This window comes from Artemia sp. Qi Xiang Cuo, chromosome 12, assembly GCF_049724085.1.
Source record: "Artemia sp. Qi Xiang Cuo chromosome 12, ASM4972408v1, whole genome shotgun sequence".
Taxonomy (NCBI): domain Eukaryota; kingdom Metazoa; phylum Arthropoda; class Branchiopoda; order Anostraca; family Artemiidae; genus Artemia; species Artemia sp. Qi Xiang Cuo.
The window spans coordinates 37,143,718-37,171,564 of record NC_142805.1 but is presented as its reverse complement, the minus strand read 5'-3'; the positions used below and the strand labels follow the sequence as shown (position 1 = coordinate 37,171,564).

The 27,847-nt window shown below is 37.2% G+C and overlaps 1 protein-coding gene and 1 pseudogene across 3 annotated transcripts in view; both read right to left on the bottom strand.

Annotated features, from left to right (window-relative positions):
- SNF4Agamma (SNF4/AMP-activated protein kinase gamma subunit) overlaps nucleotides 1-22,276 on the bottom strand; it is a 273,674-nt gene extending 251,398 nt beyond the window's left edge. The window contains exon 1 of one of the 3 annotated variants that reach the window (XM_089098083.1): nucleotides 22,187-22,276. The gene's annotated coding sequence lies outside the window, so the exon portion shown is untranslated. Of the gene's footprint in view, nucleotides 1-6,672; nucleotides 6,802-22,180 lie in introns of those variants that run through there. The other 2 variants (XM_089098084.1, XM_089098085.1) reach the window with 2 other exon arrangements.
- A 3,540-nt stretch (nucleotides 22,277-25,816) lies between these two features.
- Nucleotides 25,817-27,847, bottom strand: part of LOC148946079 (uncharacterized) — a 3,373-nt pseudogene continuing 1,342 nt past the window's right edge.

The following is a 27,847-nucleotide window of genomic DNA, read 5'->3' as shown; positions in this document are numbered from 1 at the left end:
AAGCAATTTTTTGTCGTGCTTTGTCAAAACTTAGCTTAAGATAAACAAAACGAATTTCTTACATGAATTCTGGCAAAATTTCCCCTGGAAAATACACCCTCGGAAACGTCCATCCCAACGGGAAATTGTCCCGTAGAATCCCCCCCCCCCCTGAAAAATGTCTGTATACTTTCCAATTACACATACTAAACAATATGTAAACAATAGGCAAATTTTATAATTTGCGGTCCTTATTTGGGGGGCTGTGGGGGGGGGGGGGGGGTCATGTCACCCCCAAAGACATTGTTATTGAACCTTTCAACTATACTGAACAAAATGGTTATTTCAAAAATTTTATCGAACGACTTTGGGGTACATAGAGCATAGGAGGAGGGGATGGTCTGCTCTTCATTTTTTGGTCAATTAGAAAGGGCAATAGAACTTTTATTTTCAGTTCGAATTAGCCCTCTCTCAATCTTGTAGGGTCATTGGTTCGTAAATAATTTCTGAGACCACACTGGCGAATCATGATAAAACAAAAAATTGCGAAGAAAGGAAGAAAACGAGGACAATTAACAGCCAGTGAAAATATTGAAAAATTATGCAAATATCCATTTTCAGCTTTGTGTTTTTATATTAAGGTTTTTTTTATATTTTTATCAGTTTTATTCTGCACTGAGGACGGTCAAGCGGAAGTCTTGACCGAAATATTCCCATAATTTTTCAATTTTTTAACTGGCTGTTAATTGTCCTCGTTTTCTTCTTTTCTTCGCAATTTTATGTTTTGTCATTGGTTCGGTACGATTACCCCTGGTAGGAGCAACAAAAACGATCACTCCTGGAGATTCAGGATCAAACATGTCCCTTTTTCCCTATAATAGACCTTTTATGTAACCAATAAGCAACTTATATAACGTATAATACTTGTCCCAGGGGTTGTGGGGGGTCTTGTCATCCCTGGAAGCATAGTTATTTGACTATTTTAAGCAAGATGGCTATTCCAAAATTTTTATCAGTGTGATGAAGAGCGGGAACATAAAAGGGGAAGGGTGACGGAAGAGGGCCTGGTTGCCCTTCAATTTCTCTCCAACTCCTCCTAAACATAAGTTGAATGTTTCAACCTAATGTATCATCTGTTGCTGAAAATATCAGCTGTTGCTTAGATATTGCTGATATTCCCTTTCCACAGCCAACAAGGACAAAGCATGTTTTGATTATGTTTGGTACCTCTCTCAACATTTCCTTGAAGTTTCACCTCGGTACTCTAAGCTTTTTTGGAGATCCATGTTCAAACATGCCCTCTTTTCTTAATTAAAAACCTGATATGTTACCAATACGCAACTTGCTTAACTTACAGCCTTTACAATGGGGGCTCCGTGAGGGGGGGTGTGTCAACCCCAAAGGCATAGTTACTGGACCTTTGGACTATTTTGAGTAAAATGGCTATCTCAAAAATGATCAAATGCATTGGAGGGAGGGCGTTGGGGGGGGGGGGGGGTTGCCTTCTGGCAAGGCCGGATCCAGGATTTTTTTTCGGGGGGGGGGTTACTAATTTTTGACTTTTTCGGGGGGGGGGGGGTTACTAATTTTTGACTCAGTTTTCGACTAATTTTACTGATTTTACCTAGGTTTTACTAATTTTCGACTTATTTTCGACTCTGTCAAAAATTTCGGGGGGGGGGGGGGGTTAAAACCGGGTAAACCCCCCCCTGGATACGGCCTTGCCTTCTGGTCACTTTTAAATCTTGAAAAGGGCACTGGAGCTTTTAATTTCCAATTGAATGAACCCCCTACAAAGTTTACACGACTACCCTTCTCACAAAAACCTTATGTCTTAACAATGAGCAGCTTCATAACTTAGAGCCCTTGCCCTGGGGGCTGGAAGGGGATTTATCAGCCCTGGAGGCATAGTTATTTGACCTTTGGACTATTTTAAACAAAATTGTCATCTCAAAATTTTGATCAGATGCATTTGGGGAAAAAACAGCATGAGGGGGCTAGAGACAACGCTATAGCATTGCTTCTAACTGAAACAGGTGATTAGAACATTCAATTTTGTTTCTAATGAACATTCGAAATTGCCAAGGCGGAATATGGGGGGGGGGAATTATCCGGAGGGAATTTTCCATGGGGGGAAATGCCTAGCACCTTCTAATTCAACCAATTAAAGAATCGTATTCAAATAAAGGCCCTCTCAAGCATGGAACTGTAAAATAACCCTTCCTACACAGAGGGACTTCTTCCTTAAACTTATTTTTTGTACTTTCAGGCGTCCTTCTGTGCAGTTTAGATTCATTTCAGCACTTTATATTTTGGATCAGTGTCATTAAAAAATGTCAGACTATTCACATAAGATACATCAATAGACCATTTAGCCTCAGAAGGTTTCAAGTGCAACCAAGCACACACAGAAGACTATTTTTGTATGGGGGAAAAGGGCAAATCCAAAAATTAAAGACAGCATAAATTCAATAAAAATATAAATACAGCATAAATTCAAGAGAATTGCTATACACTTCAAGACTCCTTAGAGCCTGGGCACAAAGACTCTCCTGCACATGTCTGGCCTTAGTGAAACACTGATAAAATAAGAAAATCAAGAACATTAGGTCAAAAGAACAATCTAATTTGTTAGTGTTAGTGTCATATATTATTAGGTTTTACAAGGGACAAATATAACTAGTCATTTCACCATTCCCCTTCAACAAAATACATAAGGAAAAATGAAGATTCCCCAGTTTCATCATGGCATGGCTGTTTTATATATAAGACAGAATTTCCTTACTAATTGCTTATTCTCTTCTATAAATAGTATATCAATATTTACATTTGGACAATGAATAATTAATCAGGGACATACAAAAGGAATGTTCACACAAATGATCCTGGAAAATTGAGAGTCCTGCAAGTTCTTCTTGAACTTATTACATCTTTTCCAATTATACATCATACTTTATTTTCTGTATAACTAATGTATATGTAATGATATTTACTTTAAAGTTGTGTCCCAAACTTAAACAAATGCCTATCTCCAAGATAAAATTTTGCATATGTGCCAGGTCAATTGAATAAATTATACATCAAACAGTAGATTCTTCAATATTAAATCATACTCAAATAGCATTTAAAGGAGGGGAAAAAAGGTTAGATAACCCTTAGTGCAATAGCCTCAAGTTAAATGACTATTAAAAAGACCCAATTTTTATCAACTATTTATAGACTAAACCTCTGTTTTGTTGTTTTTTGACTCGTGTCCCAAAAAAGAATAAAGACTATTACTCTCGACATCTATTATCCAATCACAGTTTGCCCAGAATTCTTTAAGCCGTCTTAGAATATCCTTTGACTAGAAATTTTGGATGGATGTGATCCCCAGATTTTGCAGAAGTATTGGTGTTGGAATGTTCATGTTATTTTTGTGTCAAATCTGGGAAACCATGAAAGTGAACCCCCTACATGTTGGGTTGATACTGGGACACAATTGTCAGGGTAGCAACCAACATATGTCAAAAGTGTTGAATAGAAAAAAGAATGGTATTCCTCTTTTGTTATTGAAGTGTTTTGTTCAGAAAAAGAATCTTGGTGCAAGACTACCAATCAAGCAAAATCCCAAAAGGCTTAAGATCCTTACAACCCCAAAAAGGCTTAAAATCCAATTCAAATAATTGGAATTCTGTTCTAAAAACCAAAAGTCTAAGTAAAGTAAAATCGAACCGAAATTAAGCTGAAAGTTTGTAAAATTCAAGATGGAGGCTTTTAGCCATCTTTGAAAGAAGTTGAATTAGGTGTATGAAACTTTCAGAAATGAGATCAGGCCAAATTTTGCCCAGGAAGGTGTACTGAAGTGTCTATCTTCGTCCCTTCCTTCTCCAATGGGGATTTGCCTTTGATGGCCTTTGGCAAACTTTGTGTAACAAAAAGTTACTGAGGCTGGATCAAGGGGATGGGGTATGACCTCCTCCCCCTCCAGCATGGTTAAAAAGTCCTGTCATTGGACTTTTGTGACTAGATTATGAGATCAATGTTTGGATGTTTGAAAAGTATGAAAGTGACAGGATTTGATGATTTTTGGTCCACCTTAAGTCTTTAGGGAATTGCCCATAGTAGTTGGTGTTAGCCCAGCTTACAAGGCATTTTGTTATTACATGCCATCTTGTAAAATACAAAACTGTCAAGAAGGGTGCATGTGAAAACACATTTCTTTTTTAATAATTAAGCAGGCAATAACAGAGAGGTCATAGAGTTACTTGTGATTCTAGAAAGGGTACTTTTATGATATACCCCCAACCACTCAAGAAGTGAAGTTAGGTTAATACAAATAAAATATACCCAACTGTGACAAAAAAAAACAGTACTTTAAAAACAAATTTGGGCTATATATTTTCAAATTAGGGGGGAGGGGGTAAAGTACAGTGTTTGCATGCAAAATGTGTTAGCTACAAATATTCTGATATAGAAGTAAAAATTGTTTTCTGACTTCATACTGTTCAAATACTATACCAACCCCGCCCCCCCAACCCTAATGTGCAAATATACAGCCCAAACTATATATTTTCCATCTATTCTGTCACTTCTCTTTGTCTTTTCTCATGCTAAGCTGAAAAAAAAACTAGCAAAAGAAACCGGATACTGCATCAATGGATGAACAACTTGAGTGGTTGGAGATATATCATACAAGTACCCTAGAAAGGTTTCAAACTGTGAAGTTTTTGATAAAATTAAGTTTTCATGGTTCCAGCAGTAGCAGCGAACTAGTAAAGAGTGAACTCTAGCCTGCAATAACTGCACATTTAAAAACACGTTTTGAAAGAACTGTCAAGTGAGGAAGAAGCTGATTCAGGAATGATACCTATTATTTTGACTAATCTGCATGATAAAAGTTCATTGCAAAAATAAATCAATGGGAGTTTTGAAAAAAAAGCCTGAAACCCCACAAAAATGGTGATGGATTGAAATGAAAACTGCACCATTTGAATCACTATAGCCAAAAAAAACCTGTTTTAGAGAATTATAGTGCCATATATTGAGGAATAAGGAAAGCCACTTTTTCACATGGAATGCAGTGATGTTTTTTTTTTGCTGCTAGTGGGGTGCTAGAGAGCACCACAAAGAGATTTTTGAGGCCTCATTTGAATGGAAAATACTAAACCTAGTGCCTTTCGTAATTAAAAAAGATGATATTAAAATAAAATACAATTTTGACAAAATCTGTGATATATTTTGAGTCAATTTTGACAAAATCTGTGATATATATATATATATATATATATATATATATATATATATATATATATATATATATATATATTTCGGAGTTCAGAGCAAACACATCTAAAATCTAAACCGGATAACTTATGAACTTTATTAAATCAGTGAATTTCGTAACATCAATTGGCTTTGGATTATAGTGACGTATAATCCTGTCCTATGTGTATTAATTAATTCGTTGGTGATAGACTTTTGGCGAGAAGTGGAATTTGAGATTGGATAATTACTAATTGGATAGTTCAATAACGCTGGTCGGAGAAACGTCAAATTTGGATTTCTCAAACACTGCATTTTCTGAAAGCGGGCCCCGAGTGATAGTTGGTTCTATTACCATACAGGGGCCCTTGCGAGTAAGTATCACTCCATGTTTTTTTGAAAATTTTTGAAGGCATAGTGGCAATATAGTCGAGAATTATGGCACTCACGAAACAATATTTTGATGACCGAATGGATGAAGTCCTTCAGAAAATCGCAAGGCTCCAGTAGTAAAATAAACTTCTACGGTCGGAAAACAGGTCGCTCAGATCCGAGCTTTTAAGAGTTAAATCGACCGCTCTTCGGTCAGAACTATACTCGAGAAGAAACAATCTTGTTATTCACGGTCTAGAATTTTCAGATGGCGAAGATCTCCGTCAGAAAGTAGTTGGCTTCTTCGAATTAAAATTCGGAATAGCTACCGCGAATGAGATACGGATGAATGTGGTATACAGAATTTCGAAGAAACCGTCAAATGCCGAGTCGTCTGGCTCTAGCGGTCCAACACTGAGAAACAGCGCGCAACGAAAAAATTCCGCTGATCCGATTTTCGCTAGCCTTGAAAATTTTGATCGGTCAGAAATAATGAAAGAGTGTAGTAAACTTAAAAAAAAAACCGGTTTTAGCGTATCTGTTGAATTGCCAGCTGATCTCGGGAAACGACGCAAAGAACTTTTATCACTTGGTTATAAGCTACGAAATTCAAAAGTAGCGAGTGAGAAAATAGCGGAAACACGTCTGATCCAAAAAGGGATCAAACTTTGGTTAGAAACCAAAAAATCAAAGACGGCTCAGTGGATGAAGTTTCCAGACAAATGCTACGATCCGCTCAAGCTCCCCCGCGCTAGCTCAGACGATGTGAATGATTCTAATTCGGACGCCTAGAATATATCTTTTTTTTTAATATTTTGTTAATATTTTGTGAGGTTTGTGGGGCAGCTATAATACTGAAGTAATTAGGAGTGAATATTGGTAAAATTAAAGTAGTGAAATTGATGAATAATTTAAATTTAGAAAGTATTATAACTGCACCATGAGAGAGTGTTTATATGTAATTTGCCGCTTGCATATTCTTGATTTCTGTTTATACAATGAGATGTTTTTCCTTTTCGTGTGTTCTTGCTTAGTTTTTCTTTTCCAGAGTTATAAGAAAAGTTCGGGTTTACAAACTTTAGAGTGGTCTACTGCTCTTCTCAAAGGTACAGCCATTGCCTCTCTTCAGTATGTTGGTAAGTAATGAATTCCTGTTCTAATCCTCCCGGGGGTGCCTCCTCGTCAACAAGCCAAAGTAATGCTAGATTAGTAGAGCTGGAAGAAAATTTTTTGATTTAGAAAATATTTTTGATTTAGAAATTAATAATGAATCAGATACCCCGTTATTTGATAAAAAGTAAATTTCCTAGAAGCCGTTATGAAGAAGTGTGTAATTTAAGTACGGGACGCTCTGACTCTCAGCTCACTGTTCTTCAACTGAACTGTCAAGGGTTATGCTCATCGTTCGCGGATCTAACGACTCTTTGTCAACAGTTACAGCCAGATGTAGTCGGACTTTGCGAAACCTTTTTAACAAGACAAACAGATACCCTTCTGGAAATACCTGGATATACTTCCCATTTTTTGCACAGAACAGCATTGAAGAGAGGAGGTTTAGCTATTTACACACGGCAAGAGTACTCGGTATGCATTAACAAAGAATTAACCCGGAATATAGAAGGAATTTATGAATCACTTTTCCTGGAAATATGTTTACCTTCACAGAAGAAATTAACAGTTGGAGAAGTATACCGCCCACCGGCAGGATCTGTTTCTTCATTCTTGGAAAACTTAAGCCAAATATCAGATAATCTAGAGAAACAAGGGAATGAAGCTATCTTAATGGGGGACTGCAACATTAATCTTACTCTTCGTCTATCTTCCGGTGCGGTAGATCTGCTTAGTATGATCTCTAATTTAAATATATACCTCTCGACGACGATTCCATTCCGAGTAACTGCCACTTCCTACTCACTGATTGAGAACATTTTTTCAACTCTGCCTCCAACATCAGCCACCGTTCTGCTATCCGACACTTCAGATCACTTCCCTCTGCTTACAAATTTCAACATACAGCATAAATATCTAAAGCCTAATGCTTCAATTAAGCAAGAGTTCACTACCTGGAAACTGAATAACGATAACTTGAAAACTCTTAATCAAATTCTGGAGAGCACACCCTGGGAAAGTGTTATGAATACAGATGATGTTAATTCAGGTTTGAGGAATTTCATAACATTTTCATGAGAATATATACAGATTACTTTTCTGAAAAGCATTCAAGGAAGACGGGATGGAAAAATCAACCCATAAGCCTTTGGATTAGTCATGGACTGCTCCAGTGTATTAACAGGAAAGATAAACTGTGGATGGATTACAAACATGACTCATGCATTGCACCGCTGGGGAAATATGAAATATATAAAAGATGTCTTCTATCAGTTTTACGTAAAGCTAAACGAGATTATTTTGATGGGAAAATTGCTGAAAGTGACAAAAATACTAAGAAAATATGGAAGGTTCTTAGCTCTATACTGCGTTCCTTGAGCCCACATCTGAGTTTCCATCTAAATTATCTGTCAATGGGGGACAGTAACAGGACCAGATAACGTTGCAAATGCACTGGGAACATTTTTTGCAGAAGTGGGCAGAAAAACAGCAGATTATGTTGGGAATTCTGCAAAGAGTTATAAAGATTACCTTGGCCCGGCATGAACTAAGTCAATGGCAACAGCACCTGTCTCTCCATCTGAAATTCTGCTAATCGTACTAAATCTAAGAGGCAATTCGGCTTCTGGGTTCGACCGAGTGCATACCTAAGTGTTAAAAGCAGTTGCCCCTTCAATCATAGAGCCCCTTACTTACCTCATAAATTTGTCTCTGCACAAGGGCACTTTCCCAGAACTGCTAAAGAAAGCTAGAATAATTCCTCTGCACAAAGGGGGTTCTCAAGTTGACCCGGCTAATTACAGACCTATTTCTATTCTCTCAGTTTTTTCAAAAGTTTTTGAAAAACCTATGCAACAGCAGCTACTCCAGTTTCTGGAGAAGAAAGGGTTTCTTAATAATCGCCAGTTTGGGTTCAGACCAGGGCACTCCACACAGGATGCACTAACGGCGTTAAGTTTATGGATAAACAAAGCTTTGGATTCTGGTCTACGGCCTGCAGTGTTTCTGCTTTATATCAGGAAAACATTTTATAGCAAGTGCCATTCAATTCTCTTCGGGAAGCTGGAAAATATTGAAATTAGAGGTGAACCTCTGGATTCATTCAGATCATATTTGAGGGACCGCAGCATTTATTTTGGAGAAAATCCTTGAAACGATGTGCTCATTAACTGTAGTGCACCCCAGGACTTAATATTAAGACCATTACTTTTCCTGATCCATGTTAACGATCTGAGTCTAGTGCTGAACCCGGCACGAGCAAATCTTCGCTGCTGTAATTTGTGCCAGGATGAAAACTCCCTCCGGTCTGAAGGTGAAGGTGATGAGCTCGTGGTCTTTGCTGATGACACCACGTTTCGGTTCTGTGAAACGGATAAGACAACACTCATTTCTAAACTAAGGGAGGTTCTGGAGGGGAAGTATCTCTGGATGGATGCTAACCAACTTGTTATTAATGTTGAGAAATCTTGCGTTCTATTTTTTTCCCGGGGGGGAAGTGTCCATCTGGAGATATGTGGTATCCAGACATCCAGAGGTGTGATTAGTTGACCAGAAAAGCATTTTGCAAAATACCTAGGAATCCTCCTTGATGAGAACCTATCATTCATGCATCATATTCAAGCAGTAGAGTTGAAGCTATCCCGGAATTTTGGAATAATAAAAAAACTGAAAAGCGTTGTGCTGCAGAAAACGCTGGTCCTCCTGTAAAATGCTCATATAAAACCCCATTTGCTGTATTGTGCAATGATCTGGCAATCAACTTTAAAATCCCACCTGCGAAAACTGAATTCAATTCATCAACGATGACTGATATTAATTAGAAAAAATGAAGAGTACTTGTCATTAGGGTCCCTGCATCAATTATCATGCTTGACGTTTGTGTTCAAGTTTTTAGCTGGAGAGCTGCCATCTGAGTTTAAAATATTATGTTGACCTATTTCAGACCAGTATAATTTGCATACCCGATCATCATCAAACCTGAAAATACCCCTCACCCCGACCGTGCGATCAGATTTCGCTCCTAACGTAGCTTGTGCAAAGATATGCAACCTGATTCCAGAAGAGCTGAGAGGTCGGAGCTCCCTCGCATCATTTAAAAAAAGATTAAACAATCATTTAATAGCATTACAAATGAATAGTTAATAAAAAAAAAAAATTGAATTAAATGTAAGTAGTAAATTTAAATTACAAATGTATGATTTTTAAATATGACGGGGTGGTTTCCCCTGAGGGTAAGGAACGGGAAGGTAATAGTTTTAGTTATTTGGTAAATGAGGGGTATGGTTATGTCTGAGATTCGGAGCAGTGACCATTCTGTGTATTATGTTAAATTGTAATGATTTTGGTTCTTGGCGTCCAGGAATGGACTGAGTATTTTGATTATGTGTGATTTATTATTTTTATTTGTTAATAAACCCATTGAACTTGAACTCTTATATATATATATATATATATATATATATATATATATATATATATATATATATATATATATATATATATATATATATATATATATATATATATATATATATATATATATATATATATATATATATATCATATATGTATATATATATATATATATATATATATATATATATATATATATATATATATATATATATATATATATATATATATATATATATATATATATATATATATATATATATATATATATATATATATATATATATATATATATATATATATATATATATAGTAACAAAAAGTAAAAATTTTGGAAGCTCTTTAGATCATCAGCAGTTGGACAAAATTCACAACGGCAGCAAAAGCAAAATCTTTATTGACTGCTGTCACAGCCTTTAATGTGATAATATTCATTTACTGTCTTAGCAACATATCAACATTTATCACTCTGTTGGCTAGTTCAGAAGGAGCTTGGACCTTCTATCTGCAGCAAGCCATATTAAGGACCTTCTTCCCCAACAGCAAGTCAAGCATCAAGAGAGTGAAAATAAATTCAAAAAAATATTTGACAAGATAACACAAATATTAAGTGACCTAGGTTTAGAAATCCAAGTCCCAAGGACAGTAAAAAAAGCAATCCAATTAGATTAATGTGCCATTCAGTTTACAAGAGGGATATTATAGATGGTCAGTTTTTATTATTTGTTGGACACAATTTTTTCAGACCTAGAAAGCCATTTTTCTGTAAAAACACTGGACACTTTTAAGCTAAGTGTTTTTTTTTTACCAGTAAACTTTATGGAAACAAGCAAACGAAAATTTGCTGATACAATTCACAAGTTGTCAATGTGATCCTGTTCAATAATCAGTTTCCCCTCCCAGTCAGTTTGTGTTACTGCCCTGATTGGAGAAGCAACAACATGGGAAACTCAGTAGCTTCATTTTAGAGAAGCAACACAGGCACATATAGGATATGTCAAACACCAGGGGAAACTTCAAAGAAACAGAACTACCATGCTGATATTTTCTCTAATATTTCAGCAGTCTTGCTGATCCTGATTAACCTACCTGTCAGTATAGCATCTGTTGAATGAAGTTTTTCAAGACTAAGAAGATTAAACATGTCACTAACAAATAAAATGACAGAAGAAAGACTCATATTCACCATCATATCATTATAAGTACAGAAAGCATAATTCATAGATTTACAAATAGCAGAAACATCATTTCTATAAATATAGCGTTGCAGATCTCTTTACAGGAAAGACTACTAAATGATAGAAACAAAGGCATGCCATTTTAAACACCAAATATTAAGCCTAATATATTAAGCTTAATTGGAATTTTTGCAAATTCCAAATTTCTCTTTTTTCAATATCCTGTACATGCCACTGTGATAAAAAAAAAGAGGAAATTTCAGAAACAGGTCTAGAGCACATACAAGACCTCAACAAAGTTTTTGATCCTTATATCTTTGCCAAATCCTGATTTATATGGTTTTAAATGATTTGAAAAAATGTAGTCTATCTTAAATTTACAAAAAATCCTAGTGTGGCTTGTAATCTTACTAAAATCATTATTATTCCATTTTTGCAACCTAGACTAAAAAGAAATTGAGACCCAAAAAGACTTATGGAAAATCATTTTCTTTCCTAAAGTTAAATAACGTATTTTTTGGAAGTTAAATAACATTCCCTAAGCCTTAGACATTGGGAAGGGGTAGGCATAGGAACTTCGAAGCACCTTCACAGGATATAATTTAGGCTCCAAATTCATTCCTGAAAGTTTCATTCTCTTAACTCAACTACCTTCACCCCCCTCCCCCCATAATGAAGCCAGATTAAGCTATAAATGAAAATTACAAGGAAATCGTATGATAATACTATTATAAATAGTATATAAATAGTATATATTTATAGAAATAGTATATATTTATAGAAATAGTATATAAATAATATGAAAAAGAGTGCTAAAGAATTGCTGTTTATCTCAGGTAATGAATTATACCTTCCTTTTTTCACAGGTTGAACAAAAACTATTATGGAAAAGAATGAGATTACACACTGAATAACAGCTTATGAAGTACGCCTCTGAAAAATAAGTATATATACTGAAGATTTTCCTGTAGTTTTTAAACTCTCTGAAAATTTCTCTGGTAACAAGCACTAGGTAAAAGATTTAAAGTTGCTTCTTTTACAGGTAGATGGAGAAATCAACAGAGACTACAACGTCTTATTGCATTCTCTTTGATGCCACCAAGGAGCAGCTCCACATCAAATTTCCCAAAAACCAGACCAAAAAAAAAGATATATGGGGTGAAATTGACCCACATTTTTTAGTTGAAAGAAGGTGATTTGACTACCGTTTTTCATGATCAGTGGACACTAACTTTATTTTTTTGCAGGTGCCAAACAAAAGAGACAGGTACCAAACAAACACAAGATGCCAAGAACATATGTGAGAAAACCTGGTGCCTGAGTGTACAGGGACTATAGTGACAAAACATTACGAGATGCACTATCAGCTATCAGAAGTGGTCAAATGACACAAAAGAGATGCAGAGGAGATATTCCAAATACCCAGAACCACTTTGAAAAACAAACTGACCAAGTCTCACCCTCTTAGCCCTGGGGGGATCACAGTGCTGAGTGAGGATGAAGAGGGCTTGATAGCACACGCTGCAATTAAACTGTCCGAGTTTGGTTTCCCATTGGATAGATTTGAATTGAAGAAGTTGGTTCAGTCTTATCTTAACAGTCATGGACTAACTGTTGTAAAATTCTCAAACAAACTTCCTGGGGATGACTGGTTCTGGTTGTTTCTTTGAAGGAACCAAGTCCTAAGTCAGAGATTTGCCAGAAATATTAAACAATCTAGAGCAGCTATCAGACCAGAAGCAGTTAACAAATACTTCAATAATTTACAGTGGGAAGTTGATGGAGTACCACCTGAGAATGTGTGGAAAAAATTAGTGACGAAATGTGGCAGTAAGTACCCTGAGTGAATACTGAACTCGACGAAATCTGCTATTTCCATAATGTTTGCTGGTAATGAAGCAGGGGAAGTGCTGCCTCCGTATGTGGTGTACAAAAGCAAGAAATTGTGGAATACTTGGGTCCAAGGAGGGCCCAAAGGTTGTAGATTTAACAGATCCAAGTCCAGCTGGTTTGAGGCTGCTTCCTTTCATGATTGGTTCACACTCAGTCTGTTGCTCCAGTTGAAGAAGCTCCCAGGGAAACAGGTTGTAATTGGCGACAATTTGTCCTCACAATTCGATGTGGACATTGTCAGACAGTGTGAACAAGAAAACATTAGCTTTGTAGAGTTGATCCCAAACTCCACTCATCTTACTCAGCCACTTGATGTGGCCTTCTTTGAGACTATGAAAGTGAAGTGGAGGCAGATCCTGACACAATTCAAGATACATGGTGAAGGTTGAAAAGAAGTTTTGTTGCCTAAAGAGCATATTCCTAGGCTTTTAAAGGAGCTGACATAGAGTTACCAATCAATGCAAATGGGGCACAAGACCTGATCTCTGGCTTTGCTAAAAGTGGAATCGTACCTTTGGACAGAATGAAGGTTCTCGGTTATTTGCCTTCGGCATCATCAACAGATGGTTCAGCAGATGTTCTCAATAAGACCGTTATTGACATGCTGACAGACATGTACGGAACCAACAAACCCAAAATGACAACAAAAAAGAAACAACTTGCTGGCAAAAGCTACTCTGTTGAAGACTCCCATTGTGAAGCTTCAGGAAGCAATGATCCTGATCTGGAAACAAAAGAAGCTGAGACAAAGATATTTGAGGATGGAATTCACCCTGATCAAGTAAAACTGAAAAGAAAGAGAAACAGTGCATCTGTTCCTATGAGAAAGAAAGCTATTGCCCAAAAAGGAAAGAAGATTGTTTGCAAGAAACCAGAAAGCTCAAATTTGTCTGAAGATGAAAGAGAGCAAAAGACTCAGCTTCCACGTGAAAATTCACTGCCTGGAATTGAGATCTACAACTGTCTCATATCAGGCAATTTTGTTAGTTTGAATATGAAGAAGAGAGGTTCCCAGGAGAAGTTACTCAGCTTGATCCCAAGAAAAAAAAGACTAAAGATAAAAGCAATGGCTATGGCTGGAGTGAAGAAGTGGAAGTGGCCAGAAGAAGTGGATGAGATCTGGTACTGACACCTGGATCTTCTCAAGTCACTAAACCCACCTGCTGGTTCAGCAGATGTCCTCAATAAGACAGTTATTGACATGCTGACAGACAAGCATGGAACCAACAAACCCAAAATGACAACAAAACAGAAACAACTTGCTGGCAACAGCTACTCTGTTGAAGACTTCCATTGTGAAGCTTCAGGAAGCAATGATCCTGATCTGGAAACAAAAGAAGCTGAGACAAGGATATTTGAGGATGGAATTCACCCTGATCAAGTAAAACTGAAAAGAAAGAGAAACAGTGCATCTGTTCCTATGAGAAAGAAAGCTATTGCCCAAAAAGGAAAGACAATTGTTTGCAAGAAACCAGAAAGCTCAAATTTGTCTGAAGATGAAAGAGAGCAAAACACTCAGCTTCCACGTGAAAATTTACTGCCTGGAATTGAGATCTACAACCATCTCATTCCAAGCAATTTTGTTAGTTTGAATATGAAGAAGAGAGGTTCCCAGGAGAAGTTACTCAGCTTGATCCCAAGAAAAAAAAGACTAAGGATAAAAGCAATAGCTATGGCTGGAGTGAAGAAGTGGATGTGGCCAGAAGAAGTGGACAAGAACTGGTACAGACACCTTGATCTTCTCAAGTCAGTAAACCCACCTGCTGTTACTAACACTTGTTTGTCATCTAGATCACTAGTGTTTGAACTCCTGGATTTCTGAGGGATTTATGTGGTTTACTTCTTGAAGTTGAGTTTTTTTTTTCAGTCTTGAAGTTGATTGACTTCCCAATATTGAATTTCTTGAATATTTAACCTAACTGTGCCCAGCCTAGCACATCAGATCTGTGAATTCTGTGATGTGATTTCTTGAAAGTGCCAAATCACTAACTTAGTTTTTATATATTTGAAGAATAAAATGTCCAATGAAGACATTTTTTTTAAACTGTTTCTAGGGCCAAAGCCACCCCTCATAAACAATCAAATTACCCCTATAGTCGTAAAACACCTTCAAAAAGGGGTTACAAAGGTTTGGGCTGAAGTCACCCCAGGCCCTGGGGTGTCTTTGGCCCCCCCCCCCCAAAAAAAAGTTCCCTACAACTGGTATTTTTTTAAAGCAAGGTAATCAACAGCAGGATGGTGTTATACATTAATGCAATTTAAATTGAGACAAAAAATCAGCCTGTTCAAAAGTTACAGACAGAAAAACAGGAAAAGTGTGCAAAGCCACCCCACTATACACTATATCTAGTTTGACTCTTAGTCCCCTGCTGCAATTCTGCTGGGCTTTCCTAATTGACAAAAGTCAAAATGTTTTAAAATATCTCAGTCCCCTGTTTTGCCTAAAATCAAGTGGACATTGTCCATCATGAGTCAATCCAAAAATCTCAGTCATACGCATTACAGTTGCAGTGGGTAAAGCTCATATAACATGAACAATTTCAGTCTTACACTTACTTGCAAGTCCTGTGAACATGGTCAATCATAAATTTCTGAATCATTTTTGGGTCTCCAATTGCCTTCAAATGGCTCACAGAACTGATAGTTTATTTGAATTACACTTACTCTATGCCTAACTATCTTTATTCTGCCCTAGGATGGATGATAGACTATCATCAAAAAGTTAAATTAATCATTTTTTATGCAACACTGAAAAAGTTAAGCCAGCTTTACCTCTCACAAAGACTATCTAGCTTGGCTTTCCTCTAATTAGCCATGGTTTGGCTCACAAGTGTTTCATCACTTCCACCAAGTTGATCAAATTCAGAATCAGTGGGCTTAAATTGCATATATCCTAGCACTCTCCTAGTCAGAAAGCATGTCACTAGCATGTAAACATAGTCACAACCCTCTTGTTTGCATTTTGTATAAAGTGTTTAAACTGTCATCTCAACAATGGAACCAAACAGATCTAATATTGTACCTTATTTTGCTCAAGTGCAAATTAAGGTAATTAAGATGTCTGTCTAGACATCAATGTCCAGACAGTTCCTACTCCATTCCAGGCAGTATATAAAGGACAACAGATAGGCTAGATATATGATTTGGGGCTAATTATATATGGGATCATATGGGGAGGGAAACAATTCAGTACAATTGTTATGGTAGGGGCCATTGTATTTGGAAAGAGTTTTGATCAGGGAGTCAAATGGTAGCCTACTAGCCTAAGCTACTATTTGTTATTACAGTGTTTATAAAATTCTAGTTTAGCTACTTTTGGCTATATTCTGAGTCTTAGAAATTTACCTACTTGACAGGTTTTGATAAAATTTGCCTATTAAAATTTTGATAAAACAACATTTTACCTTAATTTCCAGTTTATCAGTTTCTTTTTCTCTGATTTTAGTTCTGAAAATGCAATTCCTGTTGTAGAACCTTAAGTCATACCAATGGGTTTTTTTTTAATTTAAGAGATGTATTGCCAATCTTTGAAACCTCATAAATTGGGATTGAGCAAAGTTGTGAAGCTGAAAACATTTTCTTGTGCTTCATTTAAGCAGAGGATCTGTTTTGCAATGTTTCACTTTCATAACACAAATTTTTTTTAAAGCAAGGTAATCAAAAGCAGGATAGTGTTATACATTAATGCAATTTAAATTGAGACAAAAGCTCAGCCTGTTCAAAAGTTACAGACAAAAAAACAGGAAAAGTGTGCAAAGCCACCCCACTTTACACTATATCTAGTTTGACTCTTAGTCCCCAGCTGCAATTCTGCTGGGCTTTCCTAATTGACAAAAGTCAAAATGTTTTTAAATATCTCAGTCCCCTGTTTTGCCTAAAGTCAAGTGGATATTGTCCATCATGAGTCAATTCAAAAATCTCAGTCATATGCATTACAGTTCCAGTGGGCAAAGCTCATATAACATGAACAATTTCAGTCTTACACTTACTTGCAAGTCCTGTGAACATGGTCAATCATAAATTTTTGAGTCATTTTTGGGTCTCCAATTGCCTTCAAATGGCTCACAGAACTGATAGTTTATTTGAATTACACTAACTCTATGCCTAACTATCTTTATTCTGCCCTAGGATGGATGATAGACTATCATCAAAAAGTTAAATTAATCATTTTTTATGCAACTCTGAAAAAGTTATGCCACCTTTGCCTCTCACAGAGACTATCTGTCTTGGCTTTACTCTAATTAGCCATGGCTCTCAAGTTTTTCATCACTTCCACCAAGTTGATCAAATTCAGAATCAGTGGGCTTAAATTGCATATATCCTAGCACTCTCCTAGTCAGAAAGCATGTCACTAGCATGTAAACATAGTCACAACCCTCTTGTTTGCATTTTGTATAAAGTGTTTAAACTGTCATCTCAACAATGGAGCCAAACAGATCTAATATTGGACCTTATTTTGCTCAAGTGCAAATTAAGGCAATTAAGATGTCTGTCTAGGCATCAATGTCCAGACAGTTCCTACTCCATTCCAGGCAGTTTACCTTAATTTCCAGTTTGTCAGTTTCTTTTTCTCTGATTTTAGTTCTGAAAATGCAATTCCTGTTGTAGAACCTTAAGTCAAACCAATGTTGTTTTTTTTTAATTTAAGAGATGTATTGCCAATCTTTGAAACCTCATAAATTGGGATTGAGCAAAGTTGTGAAGCTGAAAACATTTTCTTGTGCTTCATTTAAGCAGAAGATCTGTTTTGCAATGTTTCACTTTCATAACTCCAATATTTAAGAAAGGTTCCAGAAGCCAGCCAGAGAACTACCGGCCCATAAGCCTTACCTCAGTCGTTGCTAAGCTGATTGAAGGAATTGTCAATGATGCCGTTATAGCTCACATGACAAGGAATGGTCTCCTTTACAGCGGCCAACATGGCTTTAGAAAAGGAATGTCCATTGAAACGAACCTGATCCAAGCTTATGAATCAATCACTGAGGTTATCGAATCGGGATCCCCTGTAGACGTGTTCCTACTGGACCAGGCAAAAGCCTTCGATAAAATGTCCCACCGGTACCTGATGATTAAACTGTCAGCATATTACATTGATGTAGACGTAGCCCAGTGGATCCATAGCTTTCTGTCTGATAGAATCCAGATTGCTGCAGTCTACGACCACAACGGAAACCTCGTGTACTCGGCACCAGTAAATGTCAGAAGTGGCGTGCCACAGGGAACTAAGTTGGGCCCGACTTTATTCAACCTCTACATTAACGATGCTCCTGAGGTTGTCCAGAATCTGCTGGAATTATATGCAGACGATTCCAAACTCTTTGGACCTGCCGCTTCTGACGAAGACTGCAATGCCCTGCAACAAGACTTAACAAACCTCTGCCAATGGGCCTCAACTTGGACACTAGAGTTTAACCCAAGCAAATGTAAAGTTTTACATCTTGGACTGAACAACCCTTGCCATAGCTACCATATGTTGGACTCTACTGGTGCTATAACACCCATCCAAAGCGCAGAGGAAGAACGTGATCTCGGGGTAATCATAGATAATAAGCTGAAGTTCCATAGTCACTGCCGAACTCAAGCCGCAAAGGCAAACAAGATCCTAGGCCTAATCAAGCGATCAGTGACTAGTCGCCACCCCAGGGTCATTAAGAAGCTTTACACAGCCCTTGTCCGCCCTCATCTTGAGTTTGGGATGGCAGTTGCAAACCCCCACTTCAAATGCGATGCAGAGTTGCTTGAAAAAGTCCAGAGAAGAGCTACTAGGCTCCCATTTGCCAACCAACAAATCCCATATGAGCAACGCCTAGAAAAGCTTGATTTGCAAACTCTGACCTACCGTAGAAAAAGGGGGGATGTAATTTTGGCATATAAGTTGATGAACAGCAGTGTTATCAAGCCCATTCTCGAACAGGACCAGTCTAGCAGAGCGCGAGGTAACCCCATAAAACTCCGCCAAAGATTCAGCAGAAAGCGTGAGAAATACAACTTCTTCACCAATCGCGTTGTTCCGTTGTGGAATTCACTGAGCGATTCAACTGTTTCCGCAGCTTCAGTTAACAGCTTCAAGACTGGCGTTGACCATGACTGGAGGAACAAGCCATGGAGGACGCAGTGGGATGAGCCTGCATCCACCACCAGGGTCTATTAGTGTGTGATATTCAACTGTCCTGTATACGTGTAGGATGTGATGATCCACTAATGAATTGTGCAACGAACTCCTGTCAATACTACCTGGCGACATCTACAGGTTCCTGCAACCTTAGTCGCTAGAAGATGCGATTTAAGGTAATTTAAGGTAATAACACAAATTTTTTTTAAAGCAAGGTAATCAAAAGCAGGATAGTGTTATACATTAATGCAATTTAAATTGAGACAAAAGCTCAGCCTGTTCAAAAGTTACAGACAAAAAAACAGGAAAAGTGTGCAAAGCCACCCCACTTTACACTATATCTAGTTTGACTCTTAGTCCCCAGCTGCAATTCTGCTGGGCTTTCCTAATTGACAAAAGTCAAAATGTTTTTAAATATCTCAGTCCCCTGTTTTGCCTAAAGTCAAGTGGATATTGTCCATCATGAGTCAATTCAAAAATCTCAGTCATATGCATTACAGTTCCAGTGGGCAAAGCTCATATAACATGAACAATTTCAGTCTTACACTTACTTGCAAGTCCTGTGAACATGGTCAATCATAAATTTTTGAGTCATTTTTGGGTCTCCAATTGCCTTCAAATGGCTCACAGAACTGATAGTTTATTTGAATTACACTAACTCTATGCCTAACTATCTTTATTCTGCCCTAGGATGGATGATAGACTATCATCAAAAAGTTAAATTAATCATTTTTTATGCAACACTGAAAAAGTTAAGCCAGCTTTACCTCTCACAAAGACTATCTGTCTTGGCTTTACTCCAATTAGCCATGGCTCTCAAGTCTTTCATCACTTCCACCAAGTTTATCAAATTCAGATTCAGTGGGCTTAAATTGCATATATCCTAGCACTCTCCTAGTCAGAAAGCATGTCACTAGCATGTAATCATAGTCACAACCCTCTTGTTTGCATTTTGTATAAAGTGTTTAAACTGTCATCTCAACAATGGAGCCAAACAGATCTAATATTGGACCTTATTTTGCTCAAGTGCAAATTAAGGCAATTAAGATGTCTGTCTAGGCATCAATGTCCAGACAGTTCCTACTCCATTCCAGGCAGTTTACCTTAATTTCCAGTTTGTCAGTTTCTTTTTCTCTGATTTTAGTTCTGAAAATGCAATTCCTGTTGTAGAACCTTAAGTCAAACCAATGTTGTTTTTTTTTAATTTAAGAAATGTATTGCAGATCTTTGAAACCTCATAAATTGGGATTGAGCAACGTTGTGAAGCTGAAAACATTTTCTTGTGCTTCATTTAAGCAGAAGATCTGTTTTGAAAGGTTTCACTTTCATAACACAATGTTTTTTTAAAATCATCCCTGCCCTCTAGAGAGAGAAGAAGTGGTGGTATGTACTTCAAAATACCTTCCCAGGATATACTTTAGTCTGTAGACCTATCCCTGGAAGTTTCATTTTCCTAACCCCTTTCCAAGATAGCAAAAAGTAGCTAAACCAGAAGATAAATTTCTTGGTGGCACTATAAGATGAAAGTGAAAATGTCATTTGATGCCTTTTTCTTATGCTCTTCCGTAATTCAATAATCTCTTCTGGGGCTAATTGCATCTTGAGTCCTTAAAGGGTCCCGAATGTATTTTACATGAATTATGAAAGAGCATTAAAAAAACCATCAAATGATGTTTTTACTTTCATCCTAGCTAAATTATATGGCCCACTGCAAAGTTACCATGAAACTTACCCATCCTACCCCCCCCCCCCCCTAATGTGCAAATATATACCCTGAATTGGAATATACCCTGAATTGTTGACAGCAAAGTTTTGAATCACAAAATTTAGTGCTATTTTTGTTGATGGCATTTGAAAAACTTGAAATGGTAGGAGAACAGTATATTTGAGTTGCCTAATTAATGAGGTTTGAACTATTATAAATAAGTTTTTCTGGAATGTGTTACTCTTGAACAACTTATTTATAAACTAGTGATGTTTTTAACCACTTTTCAACAAATTAACTAGGCTAGTGTTGATAACTTCTTTGTTTGGTTACACAAATGAAATATCTTTGGGACCTCTTTAAGGGCTCAAGATGATATAACCAGTCCCAGAAGCAATTATTGAATGACAAAAGAGCATAAAAAAGGCATCAAATGACATTTTCACTTTCATCTTAACTAAATTATAGTGCCACCTAGAAATTTACCAACAAGAATTTTACCTAGTGAAAGACCCATGATCTAGATCAGGAGGCTGGAGGCCAGCTCTAGATGATCTCTGGAAGCCAGAGATGCTTGAGGCCAGCTGGAAAAGCAGACTCTAAGTACAGATCTGGGTACTTGTATGATATACCCCCTGCATCTCAAGTTGTTCATGCATTGATACACTGTAAAACAACTCCTTTTGCTAGTTTTTTTTTTTCAACTTAGCATAAGAAAAGACAAAGAGAATCAATAGAATAAATGGAAAATATATAATTTGGGCTATAGCCTTAGGGGGGGGGGGGGTAAAGTCTTTGGGTAGTCTGAAGTCAGAAAACAATTCTTACTTCATAAAATCAGAATAATTGTTACTAACATATTATGCATGCAGACCTGCTGTAGTCCTAGGCCTACTTTACAAACAACAACAACCCTTAATGGGCAAATATATAGCCTAAATTTGTTTGTAAAGTATCATATTTTTACCATTCTTAGATATATTTTATTTAGATTAAATTAACTTCACTTCTTGAGAGGCAGGGGGGAGGGGTAGGCCTATTCTAGAAATACCCAGATCTGAGTTTAGTGATTGGCATGTTAGCCTAGGCTACAGCCCAGGCTAAGCACCAAGAAGTCATCAGTATACAATGAGCAGAAACTTGAGCGTATAGCCTAGAATCGACTACTAAATTTACCTTTACCATTATTAAAATTTTAACAGTTCAGTTTAAAAGTAAATATACTCCAAATGGTTAGGCTATAACAAAATTCCTTCATATATAACAGTGTTGCCTTTTCTTTAAAGTATGATGATAGTTGTTCAGTCATATAGATCGAAAAAAGAAAAGAGCATATAAGAAATGTATGCAATACAGACGTCCAAATGAAATAAATTTATTATACCAATCGCAGATGAGAAGCAAGCTACTTGCTAATTTTTATTTTATTAAGTTCTAAAGTTGTGTGAATCTAGAATGGAGAGAATTTACTAATCTCAAGATCATCTTCCTTTTCTCTTTGAATAGTATGGAGATGTTCTCACATAATCTCGTTGCCAAAATCAATGTCTGGGCCCTAGAGTAAAATACTGCGACTGAGTTCAAACTCTTGCCCGTATTGCCAAAATAAAGAGATCAATCTCTCTAAGGTGCTAGAAAACCTTAACGTTGTTTTCTTCTTCTTCTACTTTTTTTATTCAATTCTGCTTTTTGATTTGATTCAACACTTCTTCTTCTTGTTTGAATTAGTATGGATATTGCTTTCGCATAATCTCATCACCGCGATGCAATTCCAAGACCTTCAGTGGGTCTTTTTAATTGCAATATTTTATACACAGGATCCTATTAACTTTATAATCAGCTAAAACTCATTATGCCACACCCATTTCTAATTCAACACCCGACTAGAATCAGAAATCGATATAATTATTTTATAAACGCAGAACAGAAGTGTTCTAACAAAAGAAACCTAGCATCTTAGAGTTTGACAAGGCGAAACAGATATGAATTAAAAAAAAACACTAAATTTTGAAAAATAATTTATTTTTGGATTTATTTTTTTTTATCTGATTTTAGCCAAATTGTCCCTATTTTTGGTGACAGATTATACAAAAAAGAGCAGGAACAAACAACAAGAGCCGTATAGGTACTGGCTGGATATTGATCCTTAAACTGCTGGGGAAAGGCGATTTGGGTACTGGCACTTCCCACAGGTTTTGTTTACTGTTTTATTGCAGACAACAGTCGTTGACTAATATTCATCCAGGGTACTTCATATTTCATTTCACAATGACCTTCCATCGTATTCTATTCATTCTGGTGACTGGCCATTTCGCGCTTAAGCCCCAACTTCTGACTCATTTCTCCATAGCGGAATCTCCAATATTTGTGTTGAGAATGCAGTGCCAACAGCTTGTATGGTCTCAAGTTTCGAACTTTTATACTGGGCTCGTGATTTGGTGAATGTTCAAGCGGATATCATAAAAACTATTACGAAATGTTTCAGTAGTGATGCGTTATTGGAAGCAAAGAAAGTATTTTAGACTGTCGCAAACTGCATGAATTGCCAAAGTAACCGACAGAAAGCTGCAAAAAACTGTCTGAACAAGCTGAGAATTCTTGTGAATACGACGTAAGGAGAACACGACGGCCGCAATTTGTGCTGTAAGAGCCTGAGGAAATGCCAGTTGTCTTGAGGGATTTACGGGCCACGCACACTCGTAAATCTAACGGACTCTGTGTCAAATTGGATAGTTATCTTCTGTCGCAGCGTAACCCGTCACCTGATTTGTCTCAAGCACTTACACAGTCACCAAACCCCTCTTATGCCGTTATATTAAAGGACCCGCCTAAAGAGTTTGAAGTCGGCGATAACTGAGCTTAGACCGAGAAAAGATTCTTGGCACCTCGTCGTAAGTAATAAAAATGAAGCTACTGCTTTAGCCGATGCTATCAAATTTAAGGATCAATCTCTAAAAAAACAACTAAAAGTTCCAGTGTACTGTGGAATCGGCCGTTCCGTTCCTGTTAGTGTTATACTGACGTCCAGTTGCGGAACTTGGTGGCAAACTGCACAGAAGTCTATTGAATCGGCAAACCAGGTCCCCCAAGCTGTGGTTTTCTCGTCGAGAGGACTTATTAACAGATATTTCCTCATAAGTGATAATTGATTATGAGCAAATCCGCAATGACGAATTTCTCCCTCTCCTTCCTCGCTGTTACAACTGCCAAGCTTATAAACATATAACTCAGAACCGTAAAGCTCTTACTCGCTATTCACGCAGTGCGAAGATTGGACATTCTAACGACCCAGACACCCCATGCCAAAACAAAATGAAGTGTGCACTATGCAACCGGACTGACCACCCATGTTACAGCTACGAATACCCTGTTCACAGAAACTTATGAATCCCCCAAAATGAACACTGGTCTACGAGTTAAATCATGGAATATTAATAGATGTATCTCAGTGAAATTACCCATAATCCGGACTCTATGTGACTCAAATGACGTTCTTTGCGAATAGGAGCATTTTATTACTACCGATAGTCTAAATTTATTGAGCATGGTAAGTTTTATGCCGCTTGATACTCTGGGGATGGTCGACCGATTGTAGGTACTGCTATTCTTGCCAGAAGTGTCCTCATGTGCAACCACTTTTGAGACTGTGACTACTTTACGACAGTCAAAATTCAGAATCCTATTTGTGGCTTCAATGTATTTACCCACCAATTACCGTAATGCTACATCAGAAAGACAATTTGATCAAGCCCGTCACCTCGTCAGCTCCCTCGTGTCAGATTGTGAAGTGCAAAACCTAGCAGTGATTTTTGCTGGTGATATGGACTGTAACCTTTCTGACGACAGTGGCACTCGTGCAAATATTCTGAGTAGTACGTGCTCCCATCTCGTGACGGTCGAGAATGTCCAAGGTTTCACATATACACATAACTCCGGTATTATCTCTTCTTTGGACTTTTTCATGTGTTCCCGAAATATGAAACCAGACTCCGGATCCTCAGTTATCTACACTTTCCAAACCCCAGACCATATGCTTATCACTAATATATTTGCTGTTCAACTTGCTTCGTTGAATAACCCAAGTCCAGACAATGATAGTAAATGACATGAAACCACCGACTTGGCTTGTTTTAATAAATTTATGTTCCAGGCTGTACGTAATTCTATCTTGGGAAAAATCAAAGTGCCGTTCCATCTAGTTTCCAACCTCTAGCCTTCAAAGAAAAGCCAGCCTCACTAAATATATACCATGCTGAGATTCTATACGCGTGTGCCAGTGTATCTATTCACAGGGCATGTCTGGGAACTGAGAGGTGTTTGTTATGGTACTAACGCTGGCACCATTGTTTGTTATGGATAGAGGAGGGGCCATCACTGTTTGAATTGGATGCCTTGGGGGCTACCAGCTGTTTGATATTTAACGCCACACCAGTGCCGCTAGAGTATAGTAACGTGATCGAGTGATTGAAAGGATTCTACATTTTGCAACCAGTATACATGTGAAATGTGAACTACCTTATCAAGGGCCAAACTTTTGGCCAAGGGTGCTAAAACCTGTGTCACCACCGATAACTCTCTCACTATCTCATTGGAGGAAAAACAGACCCTCCTGTTGATATATTAATGACGGTACATCTTAAAAACTTTTTTCCTATCCTGCCTGGGTTCGGGAAAAACAATCTTACGCAGTTGGAAAAAATAATTCACTTTTAATGTATAATTGTCAACTGCGACAAAACCTGTATCTACAAACTCTTTAAGCGAACTCTCCAAACGGACTCCGAAAACAGACTAACTACAAAATCACTATTTTCACACCAAAAAACTTACTGTAGGGGTGGACCCTAGAATGACCCTGGCCAATCTGCTAAGGGCTTCAAATCCACAAGCTGTTTGAATAACATTATCTATCAATAACTGAGTCCAGACGGACATAATTATATTCTTAACCAAAAGTTTTCTTATTGCAACACAACTGAAAAAGCAACGAGAATTTAGCTTGCCCTCTGAAATTACACTTTAAGCAAGTTTAATCAAAAAAGGATACGGGTCACTTATCTGAGGAATAAAAAAGAAAGGGGCAGATCTCCAACACCTCTCCCCGTAAAATAAATGACCACCCACACGTTATGCTGGTCCACCCTTACAAATATAAAACACTAAACTTTATCTTTACAATCTCCATTTGCCTTCGTTCTTCCATATCTGACCTATGTCTGTACTGCTGCTTCCACGGCTTGGTTCTGGATCTGTCACCTTCATATGTTTCCACTGCAAAGCAGCCAGGGTTTGGATTGTATGGGCATCAACATGAGGTTTGAGATTTTGAAAAATGGAAGTCCATGAGATTAGCAGAAAATAATCTTGCCAGTCTAATAAAGCAATCTTCTGGCACATCCAGAGTGAATTTAAACCAGAATTTGAGCGAATCATTAATCAGTTTTTTCTGGGTCCCATATCCTGGAATAATGGAATGAATAATGGGTCGGTCGAAAACAGGATCAGCCGCTTTGTGGCATGTTTGAAACAGGTTTTATGCGGCCATGCCCCATAGAAACAAAAATGAATTCTTGTCGAAAAGGGGCATGTTTAAGAGCTGACGTCACAAGACTTGTTTTGTTTCTTAAGCTAATACGAAGGTGATGACATGCCAATTCTAAACCAAAAACGACTCTATCGAAATGTGGCACGTATAGGCATCATGTCAAAAAACTGGTTTTTGTTCTATAAGCTAATATGAAACCAATGGCAAAAGTTCATTTGCATTGAATAATTAAGGGTTTGCTGGAATTCAGTGGTAGAGTAAGTACTTTGAAATAAAGATGGCAGTGAGAGATAAACCCCTTTTTAAAAAATGGATGTCTTTTCAACTTAGGATTTATAAATACCTACTTCTAAGGTGTAGAATGTACAAAAATAAAAGTAGACATTTTATTTGCAAATATATTTGTTTCCTTTATGTATAAATTATATTTTTTGGAAGGAGATTGTATAAAACATTTAGTTAAAAATTTTTGAGGGTTTTCGTTCAAATAAGAAATTTTGTTTATCACTGGTTTCATATCAAGTGGGACTCTTGTTAAAACGGATTTAAATGGCCATGTTCACTGGAAAGGGGTGATTCTAACCCTCTAAATAGCTCCCTCTGGAGCTATTGTTTTATCCTTATATCCTTTCACTCTATACCTTCAACTCTGTTTCTACTTAGCCTTTTGTGTCATTCCTATCTAGTATTCATTCATATAGAAAACAAATTACAAGAAACGTTGAATCGATAAATACTTTATTTTAAATAAGAGATTATTTTATAAAATACATGGTTGTGTCTTCTTCCACTGTCAAATCCATAGACACTTTGAGTGTCTGTTTTGTCGTTGTCGGGTAAACTTCGAAAGGTTAAATTTTCGTTGTTTTCTTTCTTCTTTCTTTTTTGTTTAGCACTGAGGACAGCTTGAGGGAGGTCCTTGTAGAAATATTTGCTTGTTTCTTCGTCATCATGGTTTGCCACTGGCTGACAAAATCCTTGTTTTCTCACCTGTTTTGACTTTATTTTTCATTTTATTATTTTCTGATTAGAGAGCCTAAGTGTAGAAGTTTTAACTCCTATTTTCTATCTAAAATCTTGAATTTTGTACTTTTTCCTTGAAGAGATACGGTTTTATATGTTTCGTTCACCATGCCCAATTGTAGCAAACCAAACCTAGAAGATTAGAAGAGGGCTTGTTTGATCGTGAATCACAAATATTACTGACCTTTGAGAATAACCAAAAATTGGAGGGTAGCTAGCAATTGTTCCACGCCTCTTTTTACCCATATAATGACATATCAAAATTTGGCATTATT